The sequence below is a fragment of the Pan paniscus genome, chromosome 9, assembly GCF_029289425.2.
Source record: "Pan paniscus chromosome 9, NHGRI_mPanPan1-v2.0_pri, whole genome shotgun sequence".
NCBI classification, from domain to species: Eukaryota; Metazoa; Chordata; class Mammalia; order Primates; family Hominidae; genus Pan; species Pan paniscus.
In genome coordinates, this window is record NC_073258.2 from 30482492 (window position 1) to 30498117 (window position 15626).

Genomic DNA, 15626 nt, shown 5'->3' on the forward strand with positions numbered 1-15626 from the left:
CATTGGTTGATACTAATATTCTCAACCACACAATAAAGTTTGTTATCAGGCAGATGATTGCTGTCTTATAATACCTGCTAGTGGCCTAACTATCCACACTGGTGACAAAAATGCAAGATCTCTATAATTTCTTTTTATTTCCCACTGTCTTCTGCCCACCCCACCCACCGCAAGATTGGATGCTAAAACTAAATCAATCAATAGACTTTTTCTCCTGGCATGCCATTCTATCCTTTTAAAAGAATAAATATATAGGTCAAGAATTACTATACTAAAAGCCAAAATTGAAAATTGGGATCTAATTAAACTAAAGAGCTTCTGCACAGCGAAAGAAACTATCATCAGAGTGAACAGGCAACCTACAGAATGAAAGAAAATTTTTGCAATCTATCCACCTGACAAAGGGCTAATATCCATAATCTACAAAGAACTTAAACAAATTTACAGAAAAAAACAAACAACACCGTCAAAAAGTGGGCAAAGGATATGAACAGACACTTCTCAAAAGAAGACATTTACGTGGTCAACAAACATGAAAAAAAGGTTATCATCACTGGTTGGTCATTAGAGAAATGCAAATCAAAACCACAATGAGATACCATTTCACGCCAGTTAGAATGGCGATCATTAAAAAGTCAGGAAATAACATATGCTGGAGAGGATGTGGAAAAATAGGAACGCTCTTACACTGTTGGTGGGAATGTAAATTAGTTGAACCATTGTGGAAGACAATGTGGTGATTCCTCAAGGATCTAGAACTAGAAATACCATTTGACCCAGCAATCCCATTACTGGGTATATACCCAAAGGATTATAAATAATTCTACTATAAAGACACATGCACACATATGTTTACTGCAGCACTGTTCACAACAGCAAATACTTGGAACCAACTCAAAAGCCCATCAGTGATAGACTGGATAAAGAAAATGTGGCACATATACACCATGGAATACTATGCAGCCATAAAAAAGGATGAGTTCATGTCCTTTGCAGGGACATGGATGAAGCTGGAAACCATCATTCTCAGCAAACTAACACAGGAACAGAAAACCAAACGCCACATGCTCTCACTCATAAGTGGGAGTTGAACAGTGAGAACACATGGACACAGGGCAGGGAACATCACACACTGGTGCCTGCCAGGGGGTGTGCGTTCAGGACAGGGATAGCATCAGGAGAAATACCTAATGTAGATGACTGGTTGTTGGGTGCAGCAAACCACCATGGCACGTGTATACCTATGTAACAAACGTGCACATTCTGCACATGTATCCCAGAACTTAAAGTTTATTAATAAAAGAAAAAAGAATTACTATATCAAGCAGTTGCTGAATCAGGTTCATCACAGAGGGGAGTGCAAACCCATGCCCTGAATCAACCTCTTAAAGCTATCTACAGGAATACTTTGACTTCATGGTCTTAGAATTTACTTTACCTGAGTTTAATTCTTAGCTTTACCACTACTAGCTGTGTGACCTTGAGCAACTGTTTTACTCCATCATTATCAAATATTTATTGAGCACTTATTCTATACCCTATTACTAAGTAAACTAATAGAAAATTCTCTAAGCCAACGTTTCTATAATGATAAAAATGTTTACATTGTATAATTTATAGGATTGTGATACAGGTCAAAATATGATCATCTCTGTTAAAATATTCTGTGAATCATAAAGTTGTATACTAGTGTTATTTGCTGTGAGCTTTATGAGAATAGGGACTATGTCTTCCTTTGTTACCTTATTATCTAACATAGTACCTGACACATAGAAGTATTCAGAAAATGTCTGCAGCAGACTGATTTTCTTAAAGATCTCAAAAGCATCCATTTGTATTTAGGATATTATTTCCAAAGTTAAGCTTAAAATACAGATGATTTATTCTTTTGATTATGTAATGGTATTCATATATAGTTTGAATTATGTGGAACATTCCTAAGGGACTTACTGCAAGAAAATGTGTTACTAGATAAAATCATTTTTATATGTGCCCTATTATCAGCAGGCCCTATTTTCTACAAGGTAATGTAGGGTTTGAATTAAAAGAAATTGTTAAAAGTTTATTAAATCTACTATGGCCAACAACTGTTGCTATTTTTGTGCACCTAGAGCTGTAGTTAATCTTCAGATTTTTGAATAATTTATTTCAGGTGACACATATATATTGAGTGGCTGAAAATATATTTTGTACCTAAAATTAATAATAATTGAATTATAAAACCTACCTAATTGTCACAGTAGTCAACTACCTAAAATGTTTCTAATTATTGGGACACTGTATATATGTATTAATCTTAGTAAATGGACTAAAGATATAAATTTCAGTACACTGGACCACATCTAAAAATATTTCATGATGTATATTTTATTAGTATAGGAAGTGAAATCTCACAGACCAAAAAGGAATGCTGTATTAGGTAATATTAACTCAACAAAAATTAGATTCTAAGGCTTATTCTTGCAATGCACTTGCAGATTTCGGTCTAATCACCAATCACCCTTTTGCAAAACAATGGCAATTAAGATCTACATAAACTAAGCTAATGCCTGGTTGGGGAGATTATTTCGTACTAATATACACTTGCATATTCTTTTAAAATGAGAAATAATACACAGTATTCACAGGAATAAAACTCAGCAAATGGAAGGCACAGAAAAACCCTTTCAGAGAGCAGTCACTTCAATAGAGTGTGGCTAAAAGAAATTTTCTTCTGAAACACACCCAGCTAATTAATTTGTGTTTACAGAAGGAATTAATTGTTCTTACTCGTACTGAACTTAAAAAAAGAAATGAAAATCCACTAAAACTCATACTACCAATTTTAAGTTTTAATGAACTTTTTTCAGAGATGTAAAAGGGTATATTTTCTTTTCCTTAGACTAAAACCATTAGCTATTTGCCGTAATATTCTTCTTATGTAATAACTACAGAGTTTTGAAGCTAATGACAACAGCCAACAGGAAAAAAGGTTTGTCATAGTTTCTGTTCCTTCTCTGGATGCATCATTTCAGTATTCTAGTACTTTTCAGCAGCATTGTCAGTGAGTATTCAAGGCTAAGGAAAGACATAGTATGTCTTCCTGGAGCATCAATTTGACTTGCCAACAAGTAAATTAAACTTATTTTATATTAAAATGAATACATATATAGAGTAGAATAAAAAATGTTCATTAATTTTAAAATTCAAACCCCAGACTACATGAGTTGTAATTTTGAACTAATGTATGGTTTCCTTATTTGAATAGCACTGCTGACTTCCATTATACATCTTCCTTTCATTTTTAGATACTTGGTTGTATGTAGTTTTGCTTTTTCTTTATTTAAATTGAATTTAAAGTGCCATTTTAAAGTCCATCCATCAATGGATACTAGGATAAGAGGGATAGCATTAGGAGATATACCTAATGTAAATGACGAGTTAATGGGTGCAGCACACCAACATGACACATGTATATATATGTAACAAACCTGCACGTTGTGCACATGTACCCTAGAACTTAAAGTATAATACAAAATATATATATATAAAGAATGCTAAAAGACTCAAAAAAAGGGAAGTTTATAGTAATATATGGCTTACATCAAACAATTAGAAAGATTACAAACTGACAATCTTGTAATGCACCTCAAGGAACTAGAAAAACAAGAACATACAAAATCCCTAAATAGTGGAAGAAAATATATAAAAAGATCAAAGGGAAGCTAAATAAGAGACTAAAGAAACAATATAAAGGATCAATGAAACAAAAAGTTGGTTCCTCAAAAATATAAACAAAATTGATAAGCCACTAGTTTGACTAACCAAGAAAAAAAGACCCAAATAAACAAAACCAGAAATGAAAAAGGAGACATTACAACTTATAACACAGAAATAAAAAAAGATCATTAGAGACTTATGAACAACTTTATGCTTGCAAACTAGAAAACCTAGAAGAAATGGATAAATTGTGAGAAACATACAACCTGAGATTGAACAAGGAAGAAATAGATATCCTGAACAGACCAGTAATGTGTAGCAAGGTTGAGTCAGTAATAAAAAGTTTCTCAACAAAGAAAAGCCCAGGACTATATGGATTCATAGCTGAATTCTGCCAATGCAAAGAAGTACTAGTACAAATTTCCCTGAAACTATCCCAAAAAATCAGAGGACATAATTTTCCCTAACTAATCCTACAAGATCAGAATCACCCTGACGTCAAAACCAGACAAAGATACCAAAAAAAAAAAAAAAAGTCTACAGGCCAGTAGCCCTGATTAGCATAGATGCAAAAATCCTTAACAAAATACTAGCAAATAATGCAAAACACATCAAAAAGATTCACCATGATTAAGTGAGATTTATGCTTGGGATGCAAGAATGATTCCATATACACTAATCAATAAACATAATACATCACATCAACAGAATGATGTACAAAAGCCATATATTAATCTCAGTATACACAGAAACATTTAATAAAATTCAACCTCGCTTCATGATAAAAACTCTTAAAAATCTAGGCATAGAAGGAACATTCCTTAAAATACTAAGTGCCATATATTACACACCTATAGCTAACATCATACTGAATAAAGAGAAGTTGAAAGTCTTTTCTCTAGGAACTGTTACAAGACAAAGATGCTCACATTCACCACTGCCTTTCAACATAGTACTGGAAGTCTTACCCAGAGTAAGCAGGCAAGAGAAAGAAATAAGTCATCCAAATGGGAAAAAAGGAAGTCAAATTATTCCTCTTTGTTGATCATATAATTTTATATCTGGAACAAGCTAAAGACTCCGCCAGAAACCTTTTAGATTTAATAAATGAATTCAGTAGAGTTTCAGGATACAAAATTAGCATACAAAAGTCAGTAACACTTTTATACACCAGTAATGATCTAACTGAAAAAGAAATCAAGAAGGCAATTCCACTTACAATAGCTATAAAAATATAAATACTTAGGAATAAATTTAACCAAGGAGCTGAAAGATCTCTATAAGAAAAACTACAAAACACTCATGAAGTAAATTGAAGATGACACAACTTGATAAACATCCCATGCTCATGGATCTGAAGAACTAATATCATTACAGTGACCATATTGCCCAAAGCAATCTACAGATTTCACTACAATCTGTATCAAACACCAATGTCATTCTGCACAAATTAGAAAAAACAATTCTAAAACTCATGTGGAACCAAAAAGAGCTTGAATAGCCAAAGCAGTCTTGAGCAAAAGGAACAAAGTTAGAGGCATCACATTACCTGACTTGAAAATATGTTACAAAACCAAAACAGCCTGGTATTGGTATAAAAATAGACACATAGATCAATGGAACAGAATAGAGAACTCAGAAATAAAGCCATATATTTACAGCCAGCTGATCTTTGACAAAGCTGTAGGAGAAAGTATACCCTGTTCAGTAAATGGTGATGGGAAAATTGGATAGCCACATGCAGAAGAATGAAACTGGACCTCTATCTCTCTTCATATATAAAAATCAACTCAACATGAATTAAGTTAAACGTGAGAGCGGAAACTATTAAAAAGGCTAGAAGAAAACTCTCCTGTACCTTGGTTTAGGCAAATAATTTATAACAAACACCTCAAAAGTACAGGCAACAAACCCAAACATAAATAAATGGGAATTAAATTGAAAAGCTTCTGCATAGCAAAAGAAATAATCAATAGAGTGAAGAGACAACCAATTGAATGGGAGAAAATATTTAACAACTATTCAGCCATTATGGAAAACAGTAAGGAGATTTCTTCAAAAACTACAAATAGAATTACCACTCAATCCAGCAATACCCCTGCTGGGTATCTACCTAATGAAAAGAAATTAGTGTATCAAAGGGATACATGTACTAGCATATTTATCACAGTGCTATTCACAATAGCAAAGATATGGAATCAATCTAAGTGTTCATCAACAAATAAATGGATAAGGAAAATGTATGTGTATGCATAATGAAATACTATTTGACCTTAAGAAAGACTGAAATTGGCCAGTCATGGTGGCTTACACCTGTAATCCCAGCACTTTGGGAGGCCGAAGCGGGCAGATTACCTGAGGTCAGGATTTCGAGACCAGCCTGGCCAACACTGTGAAACCCCGTCTCTACAAAATATACAAAAATTAGCAGGGCACGGTGGCACACACCTGTAATCCCAGCTATTTGGGAGGCTGAGGCAGGAGAATTGCTTGAGCCTGGGAGATGGAGGTTGCAGTGAGCCACCACTGCACTCCAGCCTGGCTGACAGAGCAAGACTCGGTTTAAAAAAACAAAAAACAAAAAAAAAAACAGCAACAAAAAAAATGGAATCACGTCATTTGAAGTAACATGGATGGAACTAGAGGTCCTTATCTTATTTGAAATAAGCTGGGCACATAAAGACAAATATTGTATGTTCTCACTTATATGTAGGAATTAAACATTTTGATCATATGGAGGTTGAGTGGAAAGATAACAGAGACTAGGAAAGGTGACTGCGTTGGGGAGGAGAGAGGATGAAGAGAAGTGGGTTAAACGGTACAAACATATAGTTGGAAGGAATAAATTCAGTGTTTGATTGCAGAATAAAATGAGTATAGTTTTAAAAAATGTACTCTGGTGCTGGACACCCTAAATGCCCTGACTTGAGGATATGCATTATATACTTGTAACAAAATTTCACATCTGCCCCATAAACTTGTGCAAAAACAACAACCCAGAAAAGCCCTATGGGTGTCTAGAAGGAGAAATTATCACCAAGCATTGTATAGGCCTTATATGAGAGAGAGAATTCGTGTGGGTGTCAGAAGCAGGCACACACTGGGGCATTGGAATTTAAGCACAGAGGAAGTAGACATTTTTATGTGACAATTATGTGGAATATAGGATTCAGCATTTGAACATCATGTAAAAGGAATAAAATTAAATGTTAAGAAAATCAAGGGATAAAGCAGTTCTCACCAAGGAAGTTTTCTTTTAAAAATTCTTTCTTATTCATTTTCTAATCTGTTTTATAATATTAAAGTAAATAAACTTCCCTGTGAGGGCCCAAGATTAATGAAACCTCTAGGCCTTGTATTTGAGAAAATCACATTTTTATTTGATATTTCTTTTAGTATCAGATATCTATCTCCTGAGGGTCTTGGCGTAAATCTAAGAAGAATTCTTCCATTTTAAAATTTGTTATATATTCATTTATTAAACCTTTACTAAGTCTTACTATTCTAAGGCAATTACAAAAGCTCTCTTCAGTCCTTACCTCTCTCCTGTCTTCAGTACTGCATACTTGACTGCCTCATGGATCTTGCCATCTGGATGTCAACGTGATAATATCATCTTTTGTATAGGTAGTTGAATTTGGTTTGTACATATTTTGTTAATATTCATTACTTTGTTGTTTTATCCATGAGAGAGATTGGCCTTTAAGTTTGTTGTTGTTGTTTGAGATAGAGTCTTGCTCTGTCACCCAGGCTTCAGTGCAGTGATACAATCTTGGCTCACTGCAACCTCCACTCCCCAGACCCAAGCGATCCTCACACCTCAGCCTCTTGAGTAGCTGGGACCACAGGCACACACCACCATGCCTGGCTATGTTTTGTATTTTTGAAAGAGACAGGGTCTTGCCATGTTGCCCAGGATGGTTTCAAACTCTTGGGCTCAAACAATGCTTCTGCCTCGGCCTCCCAAAGTGCTGGCATTGCAGGCATGAGCCGCTGTGCCCAGCTGGCCTTAGTTTGTCATGTAATGTCTTTTTTGAATTTTGTATCAGGGTTATATGATGACCTGGTGAATTGTATTTTGATAATAGTGTAACTCTACCATCTTTCCTTTTTTTAATATTTGCATGACATCTATTTCTGTCTTCTTACTTTCACCTTTTTTTGATACTAACATTCGAATTGTGTCATTTACAAGCAGCCTAAAATTTGATTGTTAAAATTCAATCTGGCACTCCTTTGTCTTTTAATTATTTACTTCAGTAATACTTGGTGTAATTACTGATGTATTTGGGTTTAAATCTACCCACCATGTTTCTGTTTGTTCTCTATTTGTTCAACCTATTCTGTGTTCCTTTTTCTCTCCTTTATTGCCTTTTAAAAATTAGTCCATTTCTTCATCTGCTCTCTTATTTGTTATACATTATTTTATTATTCATTTTGAGGTTACTTTGGTGATCACAACCTACATGATTGTCTTGGGAAAGACTAACATGGCCGGGTGCGGTGGCTCACGCCTGTAACCCCAACACTTTGGGAGGCCGAGGCAGGTGGATCACAAGGTCAGGAGTTCAAGTCCAGCCTGGCCAACATGGTGAAACCCCGTCTCTACCAAAGATACAAAAAATTAGACGGGCATCGTGGCTTGTGCCTGTAATCCCAGCTACTCGGAGGCTGAGGCAGGAGAATCGCTTGAACCCGGGAGGCGGAGGTTGCAGTGAGCCGATATCACGCCATTGCACTCCAGCCTGGGCGACAGAGCAAGACTCTGTCTCAAAAACAAAACCAAAAAAAAAAAAAAAAAAAGGAAGGCTAACATAAATTAGTAATTTTACCTCTTCCAGGACATTGTAATTGCAAGGACCTTGGATCATGTTAACTACATTAATTCTATTCTTTCCTTTTGTGCCACTACCATATATTTTAATTCCACATATATATTGAACTCCCCCAAAATTATTATTTTGTACAGTCTGTATTAATCTGTAATTACCGTATACTTACACTTTCCATTGCTTTTTTTCCCATTTTTTCCCATTTTTCCCATTCATTGCTTCGGTTGTATTTGTGATTATTTTATTCTGCCTGAAGAAAACTGTTTTTAATAGTTCTTTTAATATAGGTCTCCTGCAGGTGAACTAACTCAATTTTCTTTATCTTAGAATATCTCTATCTGCCTTTAATTTTTGATGGAAATTTGATTGTTAGCAATTTTTGTCTTCTGGCTTCCCTTATTTTAGTTCTGACTGTTGCTCTCTTGAGTGTAATTTATCTTTTTTCTTTTGGCTGTTCTTAGTAATTTTATTTCCTGTTGTCTTTTCACATTTTACTATGATGGTCCTAGTTTTGCATTTTTGCTTTTGTATCTGTGTTTATCTTCTTTGTAGTCTATTGTGTTTCTTTAATCTGTGGTTTGCAATCTTGAATCATTTTGGAAGCTTGGCCATTGTTTTTGAATATTGCTTTTACTCCATTCTTTCTTTCCTCTTTTTTGGAATTCTGGTCATATGTATGTTAGGTTTTCTCACCATGTCTCTTATGCTTTTTTTTTTTTTTTTGTATATTCCAAATTATTTCCAATCTCTTCCTCAATCTGAATAGTTTCTAATGAACTGTGTTTCATGTCCCTAATTCTCTCTTTGGCTATTTGTGAGCTGCTCTTAAGCCCATCTATAGAATTCTTAATTTCAATTATTATAATTTTCTGTTTTCCATTTGGTCTGATTTTTATTTTATTTAACTGTTTTCTATAGAGCCATTTCTGGGATAAAGTTATCTAGTTTGTCCTCTGTTTCCTTGAGTATATTAACCAGTTATCTTATAGTCCATTCTGATAACTCTATTCTGTATTCTGTATGTCTGTTTCTATAACATATTCCTTAAGCTTGGTATGTGTTCTTATCCTTGTGTCTGTCTAGTAATTTTTATTTTATTTCACACATTGTTTTTTTAAAAATTATGGTGATAATTTGAGAGTCTTGAAGGTGCCTTCCTCCAGATACCGCTTAATGTTGCTTTTGGCAGGCAATTCATCTAAGACTATGTTACCCTAATGCAATAAGGCTTGAGTTGATTGGAAACTGAATTTCAGTACTTGTGTAATAATCTATTTTTTGTTGACCTTTCTACTAGTTTAATCCCAGTTTTAGCCCTTTAGAGCCCCATCTGAAATTCTGGGGCTATTTCCTGGTCATATCCACCTGGATGGGTCCTGAACTCTAATATTTATCTCCTGTATCCAGTGAAGCTGCCGAAAGTTCTCCTCAGTTTCTTCAGCTCTCAGCATCCGCTTGCAAATAAGTAGGCCATTAGTGGAATACCTGCTCCAATGTTGGGCTCACCTGTTTTCACTTTTCTTTGTTCCCTCAAGTCTTAGCTGTTGTTATAGCTCTCTGAATTCTTCAAATGGGTAATTATAATTGTCTTATCTAGCTTTTCTAGTTTTGCTCTGTGGAAGAGTTGGTCTGATCAAGTTAAACTGCTGTAAACAGAAATAGATGTTTCCAAATGTATTGATTTTTATTGTTTCCTGGGATACAAGCTCTACAATCATTGGTACTTTATTTTCTTTGTATCTCAGGTGACTAGAAAAGTGCCTGACATTTAGTAGAAGCTCAGTAAATATTTATTTGTTGTTTGTTTTTATAGTTGAGCACTGGACAGTCTTAACTCCTGAGATGAATATGTCTGCAACTCAGTGACCATGGGACTGCCTATTACATATTAGTGAGTGGTAAAGGTTTGGGACCTGCTAGATTGTTATTCCAGAGTGGGGAAAGATTACTCCACTGAATAAATTTTAAAAAGGTTACTGAGTGAGAGAAATATAATTGTGTTTTATTATTTCTAAAATATATTTTGTTAAAGTCAATGTGTGAGCTACAAATGAATGACTAAATCAATTTTTAAAAAGTATTTCTTGAAGGGAAGGAAGGACAATGGTTAGTAAAGATAATGCTTTCAAAGTATTACTTGATGCTAACATGACTAGGTCTATATACACATTATCTTCTTACAGAACCCTTACTGCTAACATGCTACTCTCTCCCAGATTATCATGTATTCACCTTTGACAGACCCCTGTGCCACAGACTCCTATTTGGTCTCTACCCAGATTTGTATTTCTGGCACTGGAACCTTGCCCTTTAGTCTACTTAGGAGTTGTACTGTCAATCATCAACCAACACTGCATGTTTCTCTTAATGCTTTTAAAAAGAAACTACCTTGTAACAATAAAAATTCTCAATCAGCAGCAGGGAATCTAGATTAGAGGAAAAAAAGTACAGTTTCTCCCTCCTAATTACAAATTAACTCCTAAATATAAAAAGAGTATGATATATTGTTTATAAAAATGCTTCCTACAATTTTTCTCTTTTCTGTATGCATTCCTTGCATAATGTCTATCAACACTTTCCATCAAGAGGTGAAGTCTGTTACTATAGCCCTTGAATCTGAACTGAGCTATTTGACTTGCCTTGGCTAATAGGATATTAGAAAACAGGGCACAGTCAGAAACTTTAAAAGTTCTCGTGCACTGGGATTGCCCTACATTGTTACTTTTGAAACAAGACCACTCTTCCTTTGGAAAAACTTGGGCTAACCTGCTAAATGCTGGAGACATATGGTCCATTCATCATCTTTACCCCAACCAGCTTCCCAATGTGTAAGTGAGGCCATGTGGAACCAACTAGGCCTCAGTCAACCCACTATCAAAAGAATCACCAAGCTGAGCCCAACTTAGATTGCTGACCCATAGAATCATAAGAAGCTACTACATTTTATGGTAGTTTGTTACATAGCAAAAATTAAGTGATCCAGAGAGAATCATGACCATCATTATTAATCATTTTCATGGACCATTTTTATGTTTTTCCCAGTTGTGTATGTCTGCATTCTACATTTGTTTGTATATTATGGTAGTATTCATTACTGTGCTTGAGATTAAAGATGTATAATTACTTAAAGCCTTTATTTAATACTATTGGTTAGGCTGGAAGAGTGTTACATCCTAGGAGGATAAACGAATAGATGTTTTTCTTCCTGTGCTGTCTCAGAAAGTTAGTTCCAAATTCAAAGTTTTTCTTGAAAATTTGTGAACAGATTTTATATTTTTAAATTGCTTTATCCAGCAGCCCTGATTCTACATAAATAAGTCTTCTGTCTGTGAAATAAAATTATTTATTCCTGGACAGCAAAAGTACCCTTTTATATCAAGCACCTTAGAAACCATGGGAATTTTAGATTTCTGTAGCCAAGATGGATGAGCACTTATTAACTACAGGATGCCCAACCTTGTGAGTGGACTGATTTTTATAATTTGTGAAGCAATTTGTTCTTAACTCCTCTTATTAGATTGTATGCCGTTAGAAGAATGATGAAGTTCCATGTTCCATGTTCAATTCTAATAAGTACACAGTGAGTGGTAGCTATTCTTGTATCACTCAGTCTCAGATATGTACTAGAGCACCTTAGTCATTTATAGCAAAATAGATTTATAACTTGTACTACAAGTGCAAATGACTTGCTAGTATCAGGATTAACAATACTTATTACAGTCAGAGAACATCAGAAATGGCTGCCTACAACCAAGGTATTGTTTGCATTCTACTGCTGCGTCCGTTGACTTTTAGTGGGGTTGGATTGAGAAAGTGTTCTCATTTAACAAGTGTTCTGGATCACAAGCAACATTCTACTTACATCCTGGAGAACACAGGATGTTACTTTTCTGTTACTTTTAACACTTGTAAAATGCACATGCAAAAATACTGAAAATTAAAGTTTCAAAGGAAAAAGGAAGAATGGAGGAAAAGAAGAAGTAAAGGAAAGAAGAGAGCAATGGAAGGGGAGTGGCTGAGGGAAAAGTGGCATGTAATCTGCCTATCTAGGAAAATTAGCCTTAACGTAATTGCATATATGAGATAATGAGCAGAGTCTAAAGTTGTGGCTGAGTTTTCAACAGTTGGTAAGCAAACTTCATTGATGTTTCCTTTATTCAGAGAACAATTCATTTCTAGAAACACATAACTGATGTAGCATCAGAAAACTCTGTCTTAAACACATTTATTTTGTGGTGGTGCATCATTTTTTTATATACTTTCATACTTGTACATTATAATGTTGAGCTTTGTACCACAATGATTATTACATCTTTGTTATTTACTCATAGTTATGAAACTATATGAATATTTTCTGTTAAACAGCTAAGCTTGAGGACATCCAAGAATGCAAACATCCCCTATAAGATCTTATGTTTATTTTTACAAGTACATTAGCTGTAAGCAGGATAATAACTATAATATCTAAGGAATTAAGACTGGACAGTAGCGATTTGTTATAGGCTTTTGCTGCAGTATGAAGAAGATTTCTGTAGTTGAAGATAATCCCTGAATCCTAAAAGGACTGTAGAAAATGCATAAGACAAAAATTGTACTTACATTTAAAAAAATAGCAAAACTGCCCAAGTATAGTATGGAGGAAATAGGCTTAGCAGCAGTGTACATGAAAAAGACTAAAGGGATTTAGGCAATGTAAGTCAACAGTGTGAAATAAATTCTAAAACTAATTTCATCTTGAGCTTGAGCTCTATTAATATAACTAGAACAAGGGGAGCAAGGATTTACTTTATTCTTGCTGATCATTATGGAATTCAGATCTAGGGACATAGGCAGACTGGAACACATTTAGAAAAGAGCAGCCAGCATGGAGAATATTTTTTTATATGGGGTATGGCTAAAGAAACAAAATATACATGGTGATATGGTTTGGCTCTATGTCCCCATCCAAATCTCACCTCAAATTGTAATCTCCATAATCTCCATTTGGCAAGGGCAGGACCAGGTGAAGGAATCCAGTCTTGTAGGCGGTTTCCCCCATGCTGTTCTGGTGATAGTGAGTGAGCTCTCACAAGATCTGATGGTTTTATATGCATCTGGCATCTCCCAGGCTTGCACTTACTCCGTCCTCCCTCCCGCCCTGTGAAGAAGGTGCCTGCTTCCCCTTTGCCTTCCACCATGATTATAAATTTCCTTACAATCATGAGAACTGTGAGTCAACTAAATCTCTTTCCTTTACAAATTACCCAGACTCAAGCAGTTCTTTATAGCAGTATGAGAATGAACTAACATACATGGTTTAAAGCAAGCTTGTCCAACCCACGGCCCAAAGACCACATGCAGCCCAGGACATCTTTGAATGTGGCCCAACACAAATTTATAAATTTTCTTAAAACATCATGAGATTTTTTTTTTTTAGCTCATTAGTTATCCTTAGTGTTAGTGTATTGTATATGTGACCCGAGACAATTTTTCGTCTTCCAGTGGCCCAGGGAAGCCAAAAGATTGGACACCCCTGCTTTGGAGTAAAGAAGACTTAAAGAACATGATAGCTATAGTAGTTAGCATGTTTTCAATTACAAGTAAAATCATAACCCATCAAAGTGTTTTAAGTAACAAAGATAATTTATGGGTTCTTATAACTTAAAACTTCAGGAGTACGTTGTATTTTAGGTGAGGCTCAATTCAGTGGCCTGGTTAATCTTTCTCTCTACTTTGCTTTCTATAGTGTTGGCCAAAATTGGCTGGTACTGTCTCCTTCCTTGGGACAATTTAACTGCTAGTTTGCTAGCAATAATCAGAGCTGTGTGCTGCTTCTTTCATATCAAGCAAGTGTTAGAAAAACCTTCTTTCCCCAGTAGCTTGATGGAAAAAAGACGAATCTTCTTTCCCCTGACCCCAGGAAGTATCTCTTGTATCTCACTGGCCAGAGTTGTGACTTGTGCCAATTTCTGAACCAATTATAGTGGGCCATTGGGATAATGTACACAAAGTAGTGTAGCTAATCAAAAATCTACCTCTTGAACAGAGATATTATATCTATCAGGCTACTAGGAGAAACAGAATCAATAAGAAGTAGATAAATGTATATATATGATATCTTATTATATGAAGAAATTTATTTCAAGGAGTTAACTCACCTGATTGTGGGGTCTGACATATGTGAAATCTGTAGGACAGGCCAGCAGGCTGGAAACTATCTGGTAGAAGCTGATGTCGTGGTCTTGAGGCAGAATTTCTTCTTCCTCTGGAAAACTTCAGGCCTTTCAACTGATTGGATGAGGCACATCTACATTATTAAGGATAATAGCTTTTAATTAAAGTCAGTTGATTGTAGATATTACACATATTTACAAAATACCTTCATAGCAACACGTAAGTTAGGGTTTGATTAAATAACTGGGCACTGTAGCTTAGCCAAGTTGACATATAAACTACCATGGATGTGATCAATCTTTCCCAAAATATGTAACTGAAATTATGAGTTCCTTTTAGAATTGACAGATTGGAAACTAAGGTAGCCAACAAATATCCTTTACAGTAGCTAACAGTACATGTATGAAAGGCTGCTCTGGGGAATAGGTTTTCAGCTTGCTTGACACAGGGGAGTACTAGGGACAAAAGTTATAGAAATAGTGATAAAATAGCTATCAAGTAAAAAAGAACTGTTTAACAAAACAGTAGTGAGTTCCTATTACTGAGAATGTTCAAACGTGAGCGGAGGACTGTGGTGTAAGACCCCAGATTAAGGCCTAGTTATTATGTGTTCCTTAACTTCTGGGGAAAGTAGTGTTTTGCTTAAGTGGAGTTCACTAGAAAACAGGTATAATTTTATTTTACTCATATTAATGTCAAATAGTACCTGAGATATTATGTCTGTCAGGATTCTCCAGAGAAACAGAACCAGTAGTATGTACACACGCACACGCACACACAGACTATATATATATGTGTGTGTGTACATATATATGTACTCTCCGCACTATATATACATGTATTCTCCACACTATATGTATATGTACTCTCCACACTATATATATATGTATTCTCCACACTATATATATATATGTACTCTCCACACTATATATATGTACATAT

The 15626-nt window shown here is 35.1% G+C and overlaps 1 protein-coding gene across 4 annotated transcripts in view; it reads left to right on the forward strand.

Annotated features, from left to right (window-relative positions):
• The window catches only part of METTL15 (methyltransferase 15, mitochondrial 12S rRNA N4-cytidine), a 222197-nt gene that overhangs the window by 160004 nt on the left and 46567 nt on the right, over nucleotides 1-15626 (forward strand). The window lies entirely within an intron of this gene.